Source organism: Pongo pygmaeus, chromosome 2 (assembly GCF_028885625.2).
Source record: "Pongo pygmaeus isolate AG05252 chromosome 2, NHGRI_mPonPyg2-v2.0_pri, whole genome shotgun sequence".
Taxonomy (NCBI): domain Eukaryota; kingdom Metazoa; phylum Chordata; class Mammalia; order Primates; family Hominidae; genus Pongo; species Pongo pygmaeus.
Window position 1 is genome coordinate 207,252,628 of NC_085930.1, and position 20,834 is coordinate 207,273,461.

The following is a 20,834-nucleotide window of genomic DNA, read 5'->3' on the forward strand; positions in this document are numbered from 1 at the left end:
TCTCGGCTTCGTGCTCAGAGCTTTGCAGCGTGGCATGGTTTCCTCCTCTTGCCCTGTTCCTGTTTCATACCTGGGGGAACTGAGACCCAGTCCGGTTATGGGCCTCCCTGAGAACACTGGCCTCTAGCAGAAGCGGATTCAACCCCAGGCTTCAACCTGGGCCCAGACCCGTGCTCTGGAGCGGAGTTTACCCACGGCCGCCCTTCCTGGGCAAATGTCACCGCTGCCTCCGTCCCCCTAGGTCCGGGGCGGGTCAGTGCCCCGAGCCAGCGGACCCCGGCCTAGGGACAGGTGCCCGCGAGAACGTGGGGGGCGGCCCCCAGCTCCCCTGCCCTCCTCTCTAGAGGCTGGGCCTGCTGGTCTCCCGGCTGCGCGCAAGGTGGGAACGGAGCCGACTGTGGTCCGCTCGCCCTCCCCGCACCCGCTCCCCTGGAGCCGCTGGGGCTGCGCACCGACTCACCCGCGCGGCCTCCGGGCTGCGCCTTCAGCGCTGGCGGCGTCCTGCCCGGCGAGGGCCAGGGTCCCAGGCGGCCCCGGAGGCGGCGGGACCGCAGGGCGGAGGGGAGGCCGTGGGAGCGGCCGGGCGCGCCTCAGCAGCGCGGAGACTGGGGCCACCGCCGCCTGCGCAGGGCCGGCCGGGAGGGAGGAGGGGCGCGCGGGCGGGGCCGCCGTGTACGTCCCCGCGCTCCCGCCCGGCCTGGCCCCGCGGTCCCGGAGCGAGCTGGGGCCACGCTGGGGAGGGTCCTGGGGGCGCCGCCGTTCCTCGGGCCGGGCAACGCCAGGCGGGGACGGGTCTCGCCCCGCCGCGCTCAGGCTCCCTCCCCGGCAGCCCCTCCTCGGCGAACAGCCCTTCAGCGCGGGGGGCTCTTGAACCAGAAACCCCCAGGCCACACTTCTCTTGTTCGAAATGACCATCTCGGGGTTCTCCGTGGCGGGGAGCTCCGCCGCCGCCGTCCCCCTTCCACGAGCGAGAGGTCGGCGAGGGCAGGGCGCGGACCCGGAGTGCGGCCCCCGGTCCTGCTCCGTGGCCCGAAACGCCTCACAATGGAGTCACTCCTGACAAGTGACTCAGCGCACAGGGAGGCTGCTGAGCCCCGCAGTGATCAGCGTGTGTGAGGTGTTTCCCGGCGTGAGTGCCTGGGAACCCGCCAGCCCCGGACCTGACAGGAAGGTGAAGTCGAGAGGAGGCTGAGAGAACAGCCGCCACCCCCTCAGGACGCTGACCTGGGCGCCACGCCCGCAGGAGCTGCTCCGAGCGGACCCTGAGGGGCCTCTCCCTGCGCGCGAGAGCGGCGTCCGCGGGAAAGTGCGCCCCAGAGGGGTCGGCGAGGGCGCGCGGGGCAGGCGCGGCGGTTCCCTCTCCTCAGCCCGTGCCTGTGGGATCGGCGGGCTTGTCGGGGTGGGAGAGCCTCGTGCAACCCAGGCATCCAGGCATCAGTGGCCTCCGAGCCATTGTGGAGGCGCCCCGGGGTCGGCACGGCGAGGCTGACGGGGCCCTGACACGGTCACGCGGCGCCGGGGAGCAGGTCCGAGTGGCCGGGCGCGGGCCGTGCTGCCCCCTCCGCGTTCCGCAGGCGGGGACGGGCGACCGGCCCTAGGGGGCTACAGGGAGGCCGCCGCGTGGACGGAGAGCCAGTGCCCAGGGGCCAGATTCCCTCCTGGGACGGGGCTCCAGGTCCCCGGGAGCTGCGGCGCGACGCGCGGGCACCCCTGTCCTAACCGGTGGCCTCGCCGCTGCGGGCTCTGCTGAGAGCGGGGTGGCGCGACGCGGCCCCTCACCGCGCCGGGGGAAGACGGCACCACCGCGTCCCCGTCGCTGAAGCTTCCCGCCCGCGCGGCCGGCCCGACGCTGCCCCCTGGCGGGAGAGCGCTGCAGGAGCCCCGGCGAGGCCGAACCGCAGGACCGGACCTCCCCGCCCGCCTCCGACTCCCACGCCGCCTCCGAGGGTCGGGAGCCGGATCACCCTCCATGCCCCATAGCAACCCTCACATTAAAAACAACGACTTTATTAAGATATGAGGTATTATATACATACGATAAATACCAGGAAATTTAAGTACAGTACATGGACGTATACAGTTCTATGAATTTTTTCTTTTATTTTTTAGAGACAGGGTCTCTGTCGCCCAGGCTGGAGTGCAGTGGCACGATCTCGGCTCACTGCAGCCTTGAACTTCTAGGCTCCAGCGATCCTCCTGCCTCAGCCTCCCGAGTAGCTGGGACCACAGGCCCCACCACCATGCCCGGCTCAGTTCCATGACTTTTGACACATGAAACCACCAGGCTAGCCTCCCCCCAACCCGTTCAAGAAGTCCTCTCCTCCCAAAAGTACCCTCCTGCCCCTTTGCAGCTAATCCTTCACCTCCCCTCCACCCTGGTTCCAGACAACTGCTCACCTGATTTCTGTCACTGCGCTTTGCCTTTCTCAGAATTGCATACAAGGAGAACCATTCACCGTGTGGTCTTTTGTGCCTGGCTTTCTTCGGTTAGCACGATGCAGCTGAGCGTCACCCATGTGGCGTGTGTGTGTTGTATTTTCCTCTACCTTGGTCTTGAGGCCTCCCTGGAGAGCCACTGTAAAGGCCAACTCTGCCCTGACAGGGCTCCTGGGATTTGGTCGTGGGTGTTTGCAGTGGGCCTTTCATGGGGTACTGCTGTATCCTGGCTGACCTGTGACCGGGTGTCCCTCTCCCAGGAGACACATTTATCCTGGCAGATCTCCTTGTGCTTCTTGTCTGACCTGTATCTAGTTTATTCCTACCAAGATAGCTGCTCTCTAGGAAAAGCCCTGACCAGGGAAAACGTTAGGTTTGAGCGTCTCAGTCAGGCATGACACAGAGCAGGCAACACAACGAAACACAGGAACTAACAGAAGTGGTCCTATTACTTATAGATCCACAGGGGAAGAGGGTACACTGAGGGCCATCTGGAAGGTCTTGGGGACACTGTACACAATCGTCGTGGAGGGGAGCCAGAGAGAGACGGACCTGTGGGCTGAGGCTTTTATTGGAGTCCAGGGCATTACTCGAGCAGTTTTCCCAAGGGGAGCTCTAATTGGTTCACCTAGAGTGAGAGGACTGGAGTCCTGTGGGGCCACCTTGTGACTTAGGAGTGGTCACTGGCGCATATCTGCATAGTTCATGCAGGGTGTGGGCGTCAGTGGGGTGAGTCTAGTTGGTTGTATGTATACATCCCACAGGGAGGCAGTTACCAGGAGGTGGCTACATAGGACCGGATATCTGGAATGAATGTGTTGAGAAACTGGGAGAAGGCAGAGAGCTGGAAACTGTATCCAAGGTGACTAAGCCCTGCTTCTAGTATGAAATTGTTAACCCTATACTCAAAATGGATACTGAAGCAACCTAAAATTTCAAGTATTTACTAGAGTGTGTATCAAGTTCCCTCCTTATCACTGGTGAGTAGTATTCCATTGTATGGATATGCCACAGGCTGTTTGTCCATTTGGACATTGATGGATGGACTACAGTTGGCCAAGCTGGGCTGCTGGGGAGGCACCCTCTCAGGACCCCAAAGGAGGATGCGGGGTTGTTGTTGGATGTCTGGGTTGTTTCCAGTTTGAAGGCATTGTGAATAAAACTGACTTGAGCCTTCCTAGAAAGTTTTTTGAATATACATATGTTTCATTTCTCTTGGGTAAAATGCCTGGAAGTAGGTGGGATGGCTTGGTTGCATGGTGAGTCTTTTTTTTAAATTTAATTAATTAATTAATTAATTAATTAATTTTTTTGAGACAGAGTCTTGCTCTGTAGCCCAGGCTGGAGTGCAGCGGCACCATCTCGGCTCACTGCAAGCTCCATCTCCTGGGTTCATGCTATTCTCCTGCCTCAGCCTCCCATGTAGCTGGCACTACAGGCGCCCGCCACCACGCCTGGCTAATTTTTTTGTATTTTTAGTAGAGACAGGGTTTCACCGTGTTAGCCAGGATGGTCTTGATCTCCTGACCTCGTGATCCACCCGTCTCGGCCTCCCAAAGTACTGGGATTACAGGCGTGAGCCACCACACCTAGCCTTTTTTTTTTTTTTTTTTTGGAGATGGAGTCTTGCTCTGTTGCCCAGGCTGGAGTGCAGTGGTGCAATCTTGGCTCACTGCAACCTCCGTCTCCTGGGTTCAAGTGATTCTCCTGCCTCAGCCTCCTGAGTAGTTGGGATTACAGGCGTGTGCTACCATGCCCAGCTAATTTTTGTATTTTTGGGAGAGATGGGGTTTCACCATGTTGGTCAGGCTGGTCTTGAACTCCTAACCTCGTGATCCATCCACCTTGGCCTCCCAAAGTGCTGGGATTACAGGCGTGAGCCACCGCGCCCAGCTGCATGGTAAGAAATTGTTTTTCAAAGTGGTCGCACTATTTGACATTACCACCAGCAATGTATGAGAGCCCATAGCATTCTATGGTTTGTCTTTTCATTTTCTTTTTTTCCATGAGACAGGGTCTCATGCTGTCTCCCAGGCTGGAGTGCAGTGGTATAATTGTAGCTAAATGCAACCTCAAACTCCTGGGCTCAAGTGATCCTCCCACCTCAGCCTTCTGAGTAGCTGGGATGATAGGCACACGCCACCATGCCTGGCTAATTATTTTTATTTCAATTTTTTATCTTTAGTAGAGATGAGATCTCGCTATGTTTCCCAGGCTGGTCTTGAACTCCTGGGCTCAAGTGATCCTACTGCCTCAGCTTCCCAAAATGCTGGGAATACAGGTGTGAACCACCACAGCCACCTGTTTTTTCATTTTCCTAATGTTATCTTTCAAAGAGCCAAAGTTTCTAATTGTGACAGCATCCAATTTATTAAACATTTTCCTTGATTGCCTACCTTAAGGTGAGGTTGCAAATATTTTCGCCTATATTTTCTTCTAGAATTGTATAGTTTTGGCTTTTTGTTTAGGTCTATGATATACTCAAACTAATTTTATGTGTGGTGTGAGGTAAGAATCAAGGGTCTTATTTATTTATTTATTTATTTATTTATTTATTTATTTAAGGATGGAGTCTCGCTCTGTTGCCCAGGCTGGAGTGCAGTTGCATGATCTCGGCTCACTGCAACCTCCACCTCCTGGGTTCAAGTGATTCTCCTGCCTCAGCCTCCTGAGTAGCTGGGATTACAGGCACCCACCACAACACCTAGCTAAGTTTTGTATTTTTAGTAGAGACAGGGTTTCAACATGTTGGCCAGGCTGGTCTCGAACTCCTGGCCTCAAGTGATCCACTGGCCTTGGCCTCCCAAAGTGCTGGGATTACAGGCGTGAGCCACCGTGCCCGGCCAAGGCTCATTTTTAGATATAGATCTAGATATCCACTTTTCCAGTACCATTTGTCGAGAAAGCTATCTTTACCTTGACACCTTTGTCAAAAATCACCTGTGGTTAATCCAGTGCTGGAGATAAGCAGGAGGTGCTCTGGGCGCCTTGAGAAGGGGGCACCCAATTAATCCAGCCAGGTCTAGTCCAGGAAGCCTTCCCAGAGGGGCAACAAAGGAATGCAGGCGGAGGGCCTGTTGGTAGCTTAGAGTTGTGTTTTTGTGGAGTGTGTAGGTATAGCGGGGTGTGGGGAAGACGTAGAGCTAGATGTAGGCAGGACCCAGATTGGGGTGGGGCGGGGACCTCATGTGCTTTGCTAAGGAGCATGCGCTTTATCCTGGGAGTGATGAGGGGCCACTGAAAGGCTTTAGGCAGGGAAATAACACAGCCAGATTGGCAGTTTGGAACATTGGCTCTGGCTGCAGAGGAAGGACTGAAGGAGGTCAAAATGGAGGCAGGCTGGCCAGTAACTGGGAGATGATGATAGGAAGGGAAACTTCCTCTGATTATCCTTTTTGTTTTCTCTTTTAGTTAGAGGTGGAGTCTCACTAAGTTGCCCAGGCTGGTCTCAAACTCTTGGCCTGAAGCAACCCTCCTGCCTTGGCCTCCCAAAGTGCTGGGATTATAGGCATGAGCCACCGTGCTTGGTCTATCTTGTTTTAAGAGTTGACTTTTGTATCGTGCTTCAGAATGACCTATTCTAAATAAATGCCACGGAATTCAGTAGGTAGAAGCCACAGGACTTGGTGACTGTTTTGAAGTGAGACTGACAGAAAGATGTTCTGTCTGGGGGAGTGGTTCTCAGCCTTCTTTCAGACTGGCCATGCTGGACTTCCTGCCAGAGGCCCTGTGTCTGAGGGCCAGCAAGGAGGCCCAGGCCTCTGTGTTTTACAGACCTCCACGGTGGCTGCTGATGTACAGCCAGCGTTGAGAACCACTGCTCCAAGTTGACAGCAGATCTCATACTTGGCAAATGGGTGGATGATAGTTCCAGTCCCTAGACAGGGAGCACAGGAGGTGGAGCAGATTTAGGGGGATTTTAACTTTGGTTTTAGCTACTTGACACTTTGAGGTACTGTTGGGAGATTTCCCTGCAGAGCAAAGTTGAATGTGTGGGTTTAAAGCTCAGAAGGGAAGTCTGGACTGGGAAAACAGTCTGGTTGGACATCAGCACATGGAGCAGGGGTTAACCAGGAGCTTGTAAACCCAGGGAGTTAGACGGACAGTTTTATGGGTATGCATACATGTACACTGTTTTTCCTGGGGCAAATAGGGTTTCTGATTTCACAGGCCCATGACCCCACAAAGGTTAAGAGCCTCTGATGAGGACAGTGGTTGATCCATGGGACAAATAAGGTTACTGTGGAACCCTGCTGGGGCAAGAAGGGAAAAGGCCCCTTCTTTTCTCTGGCCCAGCTGGCAGGTACTATCTGCATCCCCTCAGGCACCTGCCTGCTGGGGATCTATACCTCTCTAGCTGCCACAGCAACGCTTTGTCACCCTTTAGGTTCTGTGTTTGACCGAAGTCTTTTCTCCTTTAATTTACATTTTTAACCAAAGTAATATATGTGCACAATTGTAAAAGTTTGGATAGATACACAAAACTTTTTTTTTTTTTTTTGAGATAGAGTCTCACTCTGTCACCCAGGCTGGAGTGCAGTGGTGCGATCTCGGCTCACTGCAACTTCTGCCTCCCAGGTTCAAGCGACTCTCCTGCCTCAGCCTCCCAAGTAGCTGGGATTACAGGCGCCCACCACCATGCCCGGCTGATTTTTGTATTTTTAGTAGAGACAGGGTTTCACCATGTTGGCGAGGCTGGTCTCAAACTCCTGACCTGAAGTAATCCTGCCCACCTCGGCCTCCCAAAGTGCTGGGATTACAGGCGTGAGCCACCGTGCCCGGCCCACAAAACTTAAAATGAGAAACAGCCCCTAATATAAGAGCCTTTCCTTAGTCTGAGATGTAATTGAGTAACTCTAAGACCTTCTCTGGGTCAGCCTCACTGTAATCTTCCCTCAAATAGTCCAGCCCTGCTTCTCCCTGTCATCAAGTCCTCTCCCCTTCCTTTGTCCCCTCTCACCTTTCCTCTTCCTTGTCCTTGTCACCATTGGTAAGCACGACTGAGCACCCAAAGGGTGCCAAGACACTGTAGGAAGCTGGAGGATGGGTGCAGAGCCCATGCTGTAAGCATCTTTGTCTTCCTCTTTCTCTGCCCCAGGCCCACATGGAGTGGCACAAAGTTCCCAGGCAGCACCAGGCTCAGGAACAGCTGAAGTCCTGGTCTGGCCTTCCTGTGGTTTTCCTAACTCACCAAGTTACAGGTCAGAGCAGCAGCGCTTCTGACCTCGGTGAGGAGCTGGAAGGATCTGGACGGGAAGTCAGAGCCTGGGTAACAGTCCTGGCTCTGCCACCCACTAGATGTGTAACCCCAAGTCAGCTGATTCCTCTCCAGGTGCCTCGGCTTCCCCATCTGTACTATGACCAGTGATCTCTAGGAAGCCACACAGCTCAATGTCTTGGGGGTAAGACACCTGATATAGCCCCGACCCTCTCAGGCCACGATGGCGCCGATAGTCCCATGGAGTCAGCTCATGGGACATCTGCAGAGACTGGCCATTGTGGCTTCCTCCTGACTCTGCGTTCACGGGGAGTCCGCTGCCCAGAGCCCATATTAGGAGCCCTGGGGGAGGACGCATCCTGCCTGCTTTGCCATTTCCTCAGCCTGACTGGCAAGCAGCCTTTTTCCTCCCAGCCTCTACTCGCCCGCTACTGTGTTTCATGGCAACATGGAATGGTAATGTTTGGACCTTGCCATTCAAAGGATTTGAAGGATATTTTTATCCTTCAAGAAGATTTGAATCAAAACAGTGAATCCAAATTATACAAATACTGATTAATTTTTAGATAATTTTCCAGAATGAATTTCACAAAGCCAACAATTACTTGATCAATGTTCTTTATAGCACACAGTTTTCTTTTTTATTTTAATGAACTTCCTTTAATGCAATTTTTGAAACTATTTATTTATTTATTTTTGAGGTGGAGTCTCACTCTGTCACCCAGGCTGGAGTGCAGTGGCACAATCTTGGCTCACCGCGACCTCTGCCTCCCAGGTTCAAGCAAGTCTCCTGTCTCAGCTTCCCAAGTAACTGGCGTCTGGCTAATTTTTGTATTTTTAGTAGAGACAAGATTTCACCATATTGGTCAGGCTGGTCTCAAACTCCTGACCTCAGGTGATCCACCTGCCTCAGCCTCCCAAAGTGCTGGGATTACAGGTGTGAGCCACCGTGCCGGGACTGAAACTATTACTTTAATATCCTGCTGTAATGGTTCCACTAACATCCTCTGTTCTTTGGGTTTTGGTTTTTGTTTTTGAGACAGGGTCTTGCTGTGTCACCCAGGCTGGAGTGCAGTGGCCTGATCTCAGGTCACTGCAGCCTCGTCCTCCCAGGCTCAAGCTATCCTCCCACCTCAGCCTTCTGAGTAGCTGGGACTACAGGCAAGCGCCACTACTCCCGGATAATTTTTGTATTTTTTGTAGAGATGGGGTCTCACCGTGTTGCCCAGGCTGGTCTGGAGCTCCTGGGCTCAAGCAATCTGCCCGTCTTTGCCTCCCAAAGTGCTGGGATTACAGGCATGAGCCACCATCACGCCCGGCTCATCCTCTGTTCTGATGTGATCTGAAGGGCTGAGAAATTCCGGTGTGTGCACCTAGGTCAGTCTTGCCTGGGGACCTCCCAGAGTTCAGATCTCTGGCTTGGGAGCCTCACCTTCTCCCTAACGTGGAAAGGGAACCTGCATGTGAAGAACATGATTCTGAGCCAGGCTCTGAGCTCAAACCTGGGTCTGCCTCCCTCGGCTGTGTGATTTTGCGCCGCTTGTTAAATCCCCCGAGCCTCATCTTCCTCACCTCTAAAATGGGAATAATAATATTACCTACCTGCTTACCTCAGGAGAGCTGTTTGTATTATATAAGTATACTTGATTGTTGCGACAAACACAGTAACATTAAATAATCACTTGTGTGAAACTTCTATTCCCAGCACGTCATGGAAGCTCCAGAAACGTCACTTACTCTGTTACTGTCAGCATCATCGCTGTCAGCATCATCATTTAAGAATCAAGCCCTGTTTTCTTCTTCTGACCACTGGGTGGCACCACAGAATCGGTTCTGTGATTATTGGGGTCTCAAAGGCAGCCTTTGGGTTTGGTTGAACAGTGTGATAATGCTGGTTTTTCGTAGGTCAAAAACAGCAAATTATTTGCAATTTCATATGGTTCTACCTAATGCTTGCAGTGTCCCTGCCCTGGGCTGTTTCCCTTCGGCTTCATCTCAGCCAATCACGAACACATTCCACGGACTCACCGGCTGGGGCTCCTTGCAAGCCTTTTGGGTTCTCTGCGCAGCCCAGGCTGCCCAGCATCTGGGAGGCCAGGCTGTGTCTACGGCGCGGATGACCTGAGCCTGCAGGAGTCGGCCCAGGAGCCCGCCCGGACCTGCCACTGGAGACCTGGGGCCAAGGGCCCATGAGAGCTGGGAAGAGAGGGCTAGAAAGAGAGCATCAGAATTGAGGGGCTGGGTGCGGAGGCTCACGCCTATCATCCCAGCACTTTGGGAGGCCGAGGGAGGTGGATCACCTGAGGTTAGGAATTCAAGACCAGCCTGGCCAACATGGTGAAACCCCGTCTGTACAAAAATTCAAAAATTAGCTGGGCATGATGGCGTGCACGTGTAGTCCCAGCCACTCGGGAGGCTGAGGCAGGAGAATCGCTTGAACCCGGGAGGCGGAGGTTGCAGTGAACCCAGATTGCACCATTGCACTCCAGCCTGGGCGACAGAGTGAGACTCCGTCTCAAAAAAAAAAAAAAAAAAAAAAAGAATTGACGTCAGAGGGGGCAATCACAGGAGTTTGATTTGTAGAAGCAGAAGGCTCCCATTTTGTATTTGCTGAGCCCAGGAAGCATTTCCCAAGAAACTCAAAAGACTCACCATGCCCCGCTGACCCTGACCTTCTGCTCCTTGTGACTCCTTTCTCAGGAGCGCAGGGCTGGCTTTGGGCCCCCAGCATTGTGAAAGAAGTTGAGAAACATTAGAAAGATCTCAGATCATTCCCAGAATTGCCTAGTGAGTCTAATAGTGGTGTTGAGTCACCTGGAGGCTGGAGGGGGCCCCAAGCCCTACAGCTCCCGGCCTGAGGCGGGTCCTCAGATAAACAGTCCCTGGGCTGAACTGAAGCTAAGCAAAGCTCTGCGTTCGCAGGGAGGTCCCCGTGGGCGCTCTGCCTCTGTCTTTCTAGCCAAAAGGTCCCAGGGTTTTCCATATGTGGAGGAACCTGGGTGTGCCAAAAACACAGGAGCACTTCATGAGCAGCTTTTTCTTATTTGTGCCTTTATTTAACATTCTCTTCAGAGATAAGGGCACACATAAGTTTCGTTGTTTTTATGAATTTAAGGAGATTTTCTTTTCTTTTCTTTTTGAGACGGAGTCTGACTCTGTTGCCCAGGCTGGAGTGCAGTGGCACAGTCTTGGCTCACTGCAACTTCTTCCTCCGGGGTTTAAGCAATTCTCCTGCCTCAGCCTCCTGAGTAGCTGGGATTACAGGAATGCGCCACTACGCCCAACTAATTTTTGTATTTTTAGTAGAGACGGGTTTCACCACGTTGGCCAGGCTGGTCTTGAACTTCTGGCCTCAAGTGATCCGCCTGACTCGTGCTGGGATTACAGGTGTGAGCCACCGTGCCAGACCTAAGGAGATTTTTTTCTAAAAAGGTTACCTTCCAGAAATTTAAGAATGGTTTAATATTATGAAATCTATCAATGTGATTGATCATATTAATATTTAGCATATAAAAGAGAAAAAGGATGTGATCATCCCCACAGATACTGAAAAATTCAACAGTTTATTTCTGGTAAACACTCTTAATAAAATAGGAACATGTATATTTTCTTAATATGAGACAATATACTTATCTCAGTATAAAAGCCAGCGTCACACTTAATGGGGACACAATAAAAGTTCTCCCAAACTTGAAGTCAAGAACAAAAGAGGTTTATCCATTTTTACAGCTATTACTTAATAGTTTTCTGGATGTGTTAGCCAATATAATTTGACAAGAGGTAGAATATAGAGATAGAGAAATCAGAATGGAGGAAAAATTATTATTTTCAGATCAAAATAACTGTATAGTTGGAAAACACAAAGGATTTTATTCAGAAATTACACACCAAATGCTGGTGAGGATGAAAAGCAATAGGAAGGGCCATTCATTGTTGGTGGGAATGCAAAACGGTATACAGCCAGTTTGGAAGAGAGTTGGCAGTTCCTTACAAAACTAAACATGCTCTTACCATACAATCCAGCAGTCGAGCTCCTTGATATTTATCCAAATGAACTGAAAACTCAGGTCTACACAAAAGCCTTACATGAGGCGGGGCATGGTGGCTGACACCTGTAATCCCAGCACTTTGGGAGGCTGAGGCGGGCGGATCACGAGGTCAGGAGTTCGAGACCATCCTGGCTAACATGGTGAAACCCCATCCCTACTAAAAATACAAAAAATTAGCTGGGCGTGGTGGCGGGTGCCTGTAGTCCCAGCTACTCAGGAGGCTGAGGCAGGAGAATGGCATGAACCCGGGAAGCGGAGCTTGCAGTGAGCCGAGATCGCACCACTGCACTCTAGCCTGAGTGACAGAGCGAAACTCTGTCTCAAAAAAAAAAAAAAAAAAAAAAAGCCTGTACATGAATGTTTACAGCAACTTTAACCATAATCACCAAAACTTGGTAGCAACCAAGCTGTTCTTCAATAGGTGAATGCATGAACTCTGGTACACTCAGACTGTGGAATATTATTCAGCATTAAAAAGAAATAAGCTGTCAAGCTGTGAAAAGATATGGAGGAATCTTAAACACGTTATTACTAAAGTGAAAAAAGCCCATCCAAAAAGGTTATATACTATGTGATTCCAACTATATGACATTCTGGAAAAAGCAAAACTATGGAGACATTAAAAAGATCAGTGGTTGTCAGAGGTTGCAGGAGAGAGGATGAATAGGTAGGGCTCACAAGATTTTCAGGAAAGTGAAACTATCCTATATGATACCACAGTGGTAGATGTCAGGACACGTCTCAACCCATAGAACAGGCAACACCAAGAGTAAACGCTAACGTGAACTGTGGACTTTGGTTGACAACGATGTGTCAGTGTAGGCTCATCGGCTGTCACAAATGTACCACTCTGGTGCAGGATGGTCGGGGAGGTGTTATGTGTGGCGAGGGTTTGGGGACATGTGGGAAATCTCTGTACTTTCCACTTAGTTTTGCTGTGAACCTTAAGTTGCTCTAAAAAAATAAAATCTAGCTGGGTGCGGTGGCTCATGCTTGTAATCCCAACACTTTGGAAGGCCGAGGTGGGTGGATTGCTTGAGGTCAGGAGTTCGTAACCAGCCTGGCCAACGTGGTGAAACCCTGTCTTTACTAAAAATACAAAAATTAGCCGGGTGTGGTGGCGGGTACCTGTAATCCCAGCTACTCAGGAGGCTGAGGCAGGAGAATTGCTTGAACCCGGGAGGTGGAGATTGCAGTGGGCCGAGATCGCACCACTGCACTCCAGCCTAGCGGCAGAGTGAGACTCTGTCTCAAAATTAAAAAATAAATAAATAAATAAAATCTATTAAGAAAGTGTTACAATAATACAGTAAAATTAAATTCAGTAAATTTACTGAATAATTCTGTAAAGTGTCTAGTTTGATATTAATATTCAGAAACTATAGACTTCACATAAGTAAACAACAACTAGTTATTAATAGAAAAACTAATAGAAGTTCATTTAAGTCCATTTACAAAAACAACAACAACAAAAGCAACAAACAATGATGACATAAAATGAAAAAATTTGGAACAAACTTAATGTGATACATGAAACATATTTATGAATTAAATTTTAAAATTCTAAGAGATACAAAAGATGATTTACATATATAGAAAGACATACCACATGCTAATTTTTATTTATATGTATATATTTTAGAAACAGGATCTTGCTCTGTTGCCCAGGCTGGAGTGCACTGGCACAATCTCGACTCTCTGCAGCCTTGGCCTCCTGGGCTCAAGTGATCCTCCCACCTCAGTCTCCTGAGTAGCTGGGGCTACAGGTGCACACCACAATGCCTGGCTATTTTTTAAATTTTTTTTTCGTGGGGATGGGGTTTTGCCATGTTGCCCAGGCTGATCTCAAACTCCTGTGCTCAAGCGATCCACCCACCTTGGCCCCCCAAAGTGCCGGGATTGCAGGCATGAGCCACCAGGCCCAGCTGAAATACCATTTTCAACTATTGGTTTAGTAAAAATCACACTATCAGAGAGATGGGGAAATGGGTACTTTCTTATGTTGCTGGTGACTATAAACTGGAAAGCCTCTGAGTAGAGCAATTTGATGATATCTATAAATACAATTACTATAATTTTTAAAGACAATATTAGAATTTATATACATTATTTCCATTTACTCAGCATTCTCTCTTTTATCCTGTATCTTAGATTGCTCTTCTGAGATCCATTTTTTTCTTTCATTAGTTCAACTTTCTTGATGACAAACTCCCCATTTTTGCCACCCTCAATCTTGAAAGATAGTCTTGCAGAGTTCATCATTCTAGGTTGACAGTTATTTTCTGTCAACATTTGTAAGACTGTATTCACTATCTTCTGACTTCTGTTGTGTCTGCTGAGAAGTTGGCTGTCTTTCTAACTGTTAGCCTTTGTGGGTGACTTGCCCTTTCACTCTGGTTGTCTTTAAGATCTTACCTTTGTCTTTTGCATTTTCATTTTCACTGAGATGTGTCTAGGTAAGGATTTATTTTTACTTATCCTGCTTGGGATGCATTTTTGTTCCTAGACTTCTGATATGTTTTTCACGAGTTCTGAAGATGTCATGGCCATTATCTCTGTGAATATTTTATTTCCCTCATCCTCTCTGTTCTACGTTTTTGAGGACCTGGCTACACATACACATGCATCTTCACACACACACATCCTCACTTGTGCTTCCTTTATGTTTTTCTTCTATTTGTCTTTCAGGGTTGCAACTTTGGGAGCTTGTTAACTCCCAATTCCCTAATTGGTATTTTAAGATTTGTATGTTTCATTTCAAAAGTTTTTAAAAAGCTATCTGTTCATTCCTGATAATCTCTTGTTGCCTGCTCATACATACATGCATACATGTACTTTTTAAACATAGATGTATCTTAAAATTTTTATTTGGAAATAACTTTAGATTTGTGGGAGAACTGTAAAGGTAGTATAGATAGTACAGATTTCCTTCATGTTAACATCTTATGCATCCACAATATATTTACCAAAACTAAGAAATTAACATTGATATAACATTACTAACTGAACTGAAGACTTTATTTGGATTTCTCAAGTTTTTCCACGAATGCCCAGTTCTGTTCCAGGACCCCAGCCAGGATACTGTGATGTTCTCGGTCACCATGACTCCTAAAAGCCTTCTCTTCAGTGGTGCATTTCACAGGGTTCTAAAACACACTTTCAAACCAGCAGAAGGAAAGGGAAAACAGTTAACAAAACATATGGTAAATAGGATATATAAAATAAGATACAAATAAGTCCTAAAGTAACAGTATTAATAATAACTATAAATAAAATGTCAGTAGCTAAATAAAAAGGCAGAAAATATCTAGGCAGAAACTCTTAGTCTTGATACTGAGAACTGTGAGGAATATACTTAAAAGGATAGAGAAAGACTGAAAAGAAACAGACAGATAAATGATATAGTAGGTAAATATGAACCAAAGAAAGAGTAGTGATATTAACAGCTAAAAAACATAATTGAAGGTAAAACCATCATATTATCAAAGAGGGATATAGCATATGATAAAATGGACAAACACACACGCACACACACATGTAAAACAATAGTCTTGAAAAAACTCTGAAAGAAACAACTGGCAGAACTGTAGGAAGAAACAGCTCAACAATTGTAGTTGGAGATCTTAAGGAAGCCACCTTCTCAGGAAGAGATAGTTCAATAGAAAGAGCAAGTGAAGGCATAGATGATTAGATTAAAGGTGGATCGGGGACTGGCGCGTTGGCTCACGCCTGTAATCCCAACACTTTGGGAGGCTGAGGCAGGTGGATCACCTGAGGTCAGAAGTTTGAGAACAGCCTGACCAACATGGAGAAACCCTGCCTCTACTAAAAATAACAAAAAATTAGCCGGGCATGGGGGTGGTGCCTGTAATCCCAGATACTCAGGAGGCTGAGGCATGAGAATCGCACGAGCACAGGAGGCGGAGGTTGCAGTGAGCCAAGATGGCGCCACTGCACTCCAGCCTGGGCAACAGAGTGAGACTCAAAAAAAAAAAAAAGAGTGCAGGTGTATCAGGAAATGGCGGTACCTTTTTGTCTATCTCCCAGATATGGAAGCCAGGATGGAATCCTCTATGAATTAGAAACACATACTAAAGTATGAATGGTTTTTAAAATGTAGTGTTAAGTGACCAATAAAGTTTGAAAGAGAATGCAATTTATTAGCACAGGACAGTGTATATTAAAGACACACACACACAAACATGCGTTTGACAAAGATGCAAGGATACACATCAGACACAATGTCTGATGCGAAGGATGGCCGTGGTGGGGTGAGGGGGAGGTGGGGACAGGAATTGGGCCCAGAGATGAAGTGGGGAAGAGGAATGAAACAGGAGAAGGGCCTTGAGGCTGGTCCTGGCAATAAACTCTGAACTGAGGTGGATGATGAGCCCAGCCCTGTACATACCTTCCAGTTACAGACGTGATTACAATCTTTCCTATCAGCAGAAAGGCCTGTGCGTGTGACCGTAGGTGTCATGTGGCCAGTGGGCAGCAGGTTCTCCCTAGAAAATCACAAGCTGGGGCCCGAAGACAGGTCTGGAGGCAGGGGCTGCACATTCCTGCCAGTGTCAGTGGCCCTCCCAGGCCAGACAAAGTCCCCTCAAAGATGGCCTCTCTGTCTTGGGGGAAGCATGGCATACTGGCCACAGCTTAGCTTGAGTTTCTGAATTTCTCAAGCAACAAGCTTGAAATCCCTAAGAGCAAAGTTCTCCAGGCTGGTCCCAAGGCTGGGCGATGTTTGTCTTTCCAGCTCCCTTTCCCATCTTGCCTCCTGTTCCCAGAGGAACATCTGTGTTGGGAGCAAGCGAAGCGCAGGGATGGGCTGCAGGAAATCTCAGAGAGAAATGGTCCCTAATGACAACCTTCAGGGCATCAAGGAGTTTTTCAAAAATGTAAAGTTACCTAAGGACTTGGATAGACATTTCTCCAAAGAAGATATTCAAATGGCCAGTAAGTACATGACAAGATGCTCAACATCATTAATCGCTAAGGAAATGCAAATCCAAACCACAACGAAATACCACTTCACACACATTAGGATGACTATTATAAAAAAGAAAATAAATGTGAGTGAGGATGTGAAGAAATGGGAACTCTTGTGCCCTGTTGGTAAGAATGTCAAATGGCACCACTGCTGTGGAAAACAGGATGATGACTCCTCCCAGATTAAACATAGACTTTCCACAGGATGCAGCAATCCCACTTCTGGGTATATAGACAAGGACTTGAAAGCAGGAACTCAAACAGAGATGTGTATACTCATGCCCATAGCAGCACTGAGAAGATGGAAAGAACCCAAGTCCCCACTGATGGATGAATGCATAAACAAAATCTATATATTATATACATAGGAATATTATTTATTACCTGTTTATATAATTTATAATATTTTAAGCCTGTATAATATTCCTATATATAATATATAGAAATATATTATTTATATAGTATATATATTGTTTATGTAATATTATTTATGTTATATATAATTATATAATATACAATATATTATATATTATATATACACATATTATATATAGGAATATTATATAGACTTAAAAAGGAAGGAATTTTTTTTTTAAGAAACTGATGTTTATTTTCCATCAACCTTATTTCCATGTTGCGTAAGAGCCCATGCAAGAACAGCTTAGGACTATTCAGTAGTTGCTCCTGCCCCTTCAGTGGCCTGAGCAGTGGGAGCTGCAGACCAGTCTTCCGTGGCAGGCTGAGCGCTCCAGTCTTCAGTGGGGAACTGCTGAATAGGCACAGAGGGCACCTGCACGCCGTCAGGCCAGTCTGCAACCTCAGGCTGAGTAGCAGTGAACTCAGGAGCTGGAGCAGTCCATTCACCCTGAAATTCGTTCTTGGTTACAGTGTTTTCAGCAGCAGCCTGCTCTTTTTCCATCTCTTCAGGATCTCTGTAGAAGTAGAGATCAGGCATGACCTCCCACGGGTGTTCAAGGGAAATGGTGCCACGCATGCACAGAACTTCCTGAACCAGCGTCCACCACATCAAACCCACTGAGCGAGCTCCCTTGTTGCATGGGATGGCAATGTCCACATAGCGCAGAGGAGAATCTGTGTTACAGAGCAATGGTGGGTAGGTTAACATAAGATGCCTCTGTGAGGGGCTGATGGTCAGCTCTGGGGCCAGTAACCACAAGAAGCCGTGGCTCCCAGAAGGCTGCCTGGATCTGGTTAGTGAAGGTTCCAGGAGTGAAGTGGCCAGCGATTGGAGTGGCTCCGGTGGCAGCAGCAAACTTCAGCACGACCCTCTGGCCAGTATTTCTGTAGGATATAACACTGACATCAGCAGCGTTTTCAATGGCAACAATGGCACGAGCTGCCAGCAGAAGCTTCTCCCAGGTCCTTGTCAGATTCATGATGCAGATGCCATCTCTTTTCCTTTTATAGATATACTGTTCTGTCTGGAAGTCAAGATTGCTGCCACCTAAGTGGGTTCCTGCTGCAAGGAACTTAAGGACATCCACTTTCTTCATTTGCAGGACATCAAGGGCTCCAGACATTGTGAAAGTTTCCCTTTAAATTACGATAAGAATCCAGAACAACGCCGGATGGAACCCTCGTAGGCAGCACGGAAAGGCAAAAGGAAGGAAATTCTGATACATGCTACAACATAGATGAAACTTGAAGGCTGAGTTTCAAGGAGAATAACCAGTCACTAAAGGACAATACAGTATGTATATCCCACTTACATGAAGTGCCTAAAATGATCAAGTTCATAAAGGCAGAGGTACAATGGTGGTTGCCAGGGGCTGAGGGGCTGGGGAAACGGGGAGTTCATGTTTAACTGGTCACAGTTTCAGTTGGGGATAAAAGGGTTCTGGAGATGGATGGTGGGTGATGGCTGCACAACAGTGTCAATGCCACAGAACTGTACACTTACAATGGTGAAAATGGTGTATTTTATCACAATTTTTAAAAGTTGCCTAAGAAGAGACTAAGCAAAGCAGATGCATTTCAAAGCAGCCCCCACCCCTCTCCTTGGTGAAGTCTCAGAAGGAAACTGAAGTTGGAGTAGAAAGAAAGGAAGCCTGGCTGTTAATAAGTTCTTAGCCTCTGATGGAAATGAAACAGGAATAGAGTGAGGCCTCACATGTTTGGAGTCCTGAGACTGTCCTGGGTGAGGGCAGATCCTGTTGTCCTCTGCTGAGCAGGATCTGGCTCCTCTGTCTTTCTGCAGGGGGCCAGGCCTGGAAACAGGGGTGTACATGCTTGCCCTTGTGTACACACATCTGTCACATCCACATGGGGACCTGCCCGTGTGTTTAGAATATGTTACACCATTCTCCATGCCTTAGTATCTGGGGCAGGTGGCCCTATTTTTCCCTACAAGTCACTCCTTCCTAGCCATACCCAAGCTCTGCTGCAGGGCGAAAGAGCCCTCAGCCAGGAGGGCCAATGGCAGGGCAGATCTTTAGGCAGAACAGCTCTCTGCTGTAGGTTACCCCCAGCAAGAGGAGGACGGGACCTCACACCCTGACGAAGGCTCAGATGAGCAGCCACTGCAGGCTGAAAAGTTTTGCTGTGGAATTCTGTCCTCTCAAAGATAAGCACAGTCCCCAGCCTGCCTCCAGCACTGGCGTGGCCAGCACTTTTGTTATCAGTGATGAGCCCTGCTCTGACAAACGCTGACCAGCCTCCTGCTCCTGGGGGCCACCTGGCCGATGTCCTTGAGATGATTGTGGAGAACTGCAGCAGATGTGATAAAGGCAATTGCACCTGGACTTTGGTTCGAATGTCCTGGAGGCTACAGGCAGGCGGTCCAGCCAGGCCTGTGGCAGCACAGGCTTCCCAGCCTGGCCTGGTGGAGACTTGCCACCACCACCCTCTGGGGCTGACTGTGCCTGTGTTCAAATCCCAGCAAGTTCCTCAGTTCCTCACTCTCACAGCCTCATTTCCCAGTCCTGTAGAATGGGATAATGCTAATAGCTCCCCTGTGGGGAGCTGGGAGGGAGAAGAGGAGGTCACACCTAAAGTTGGTAATTGATTGTCAAAATGTAACATTCCTGGGAAATGCTGGGGCCATTTGGCTTCCTTTCCAGCCCCCGATGGGTGGTCTGGGTTCTAGGAACCAGCAACAGCTGGAGCTGGAGAGGGAGGAAAGGAGGAGAGAAAGTAGAGTGAGAGAGTTAGGGTAGGGCATGAGCACGCCCCGGTGGCACTAAGCCTGGTGTCCAGAGCCTGGTATTGGGAAAGCTGGCTTCTCCCTCCCACATGTACCAAAACGAGCACCAGAGAGAACTCTGAGCCCGTCTAGCTGCGGGTGAGACTCATCTGTACCTGCTCCTTCACCTTTTCACCAAGGGAAATTAAGCGGAGGGTCAGGGCACGCCTCAGGGCTGGGGTAGTGCTGCCTGATGGTTTGAGCTCTCTGGGTTGGCACGTCACCCGGACATCATCTTCATCATCTTCATGTTTTAGCATTGGTGAGGGTAGGGAACGAGGGTTGTGGGGGAGAGGGGCAGAGAACCTATGGGGTGTTCTGTGCCCAGCCCTGACCAACAGAACAATCACAAGCTGCTATGGGTTGAGTGGTGTCCCTCCCAAATTCCTGTGTTGAAGTTCTAACCCCCACCCACTGCCTCAAAATGGGACATTATTTGAAAATAGGGTTGTTTGAGATGTCATTAGTTAAGATGAGGTCATTAGGATGGGCCTTAATCCAGTATGACTGACGTTCTCCTAAAAGGGGGGAATTTGGGCACAGATGCACGAAGAGTGCGGTGTGAAGACAGCGACCGAGTGTGGGTGGTGCCTCTGCAGGCCAAGGAACCAGCCCTGCTGACATCTTAGTGTCAGACACCTGGCCTCCGGGACTGTGAGACGATATACTTGCTGCATAAGCCACTCAGGTTGTGGCACCTTGTTACAGCAGCCCTGGCAAACCAACACACATCCCCTGGGACAGGGGTCAGCCTCCGGACCAGGGACAGATACTGGCCAGCCCTGATGCCAACAGTGATCCTTTTTAAAATCAGCTCTGCGCACCACGAGTTGCCAGGGAGGACCAAGCTCCTCAGTAGTCCTGGAACTCCCCTGGGACCAGTCCAACTTCCAGGAGGCAAAACTAACGTCTCATCTCATTCGTGCGTTCAGCAAACACTGTC

At 49.1% G+C, this 20,834-nt stretch overlaps 1 pseudogene; it reads right to left on the bottom strand.

The window, feature by feature from the left end:
* Positions 1–17,356: 17,356 nt before the first annotated feature.
* On the bottom strand, positions 17,357–18,230 carry LOC129032748 (small ribosomal subunit protein uS2B-like; annotated as a pseudogene).
* Between the last annotated feature and the right edge of the window lie 2,604 nt (positions 18,231–20,834).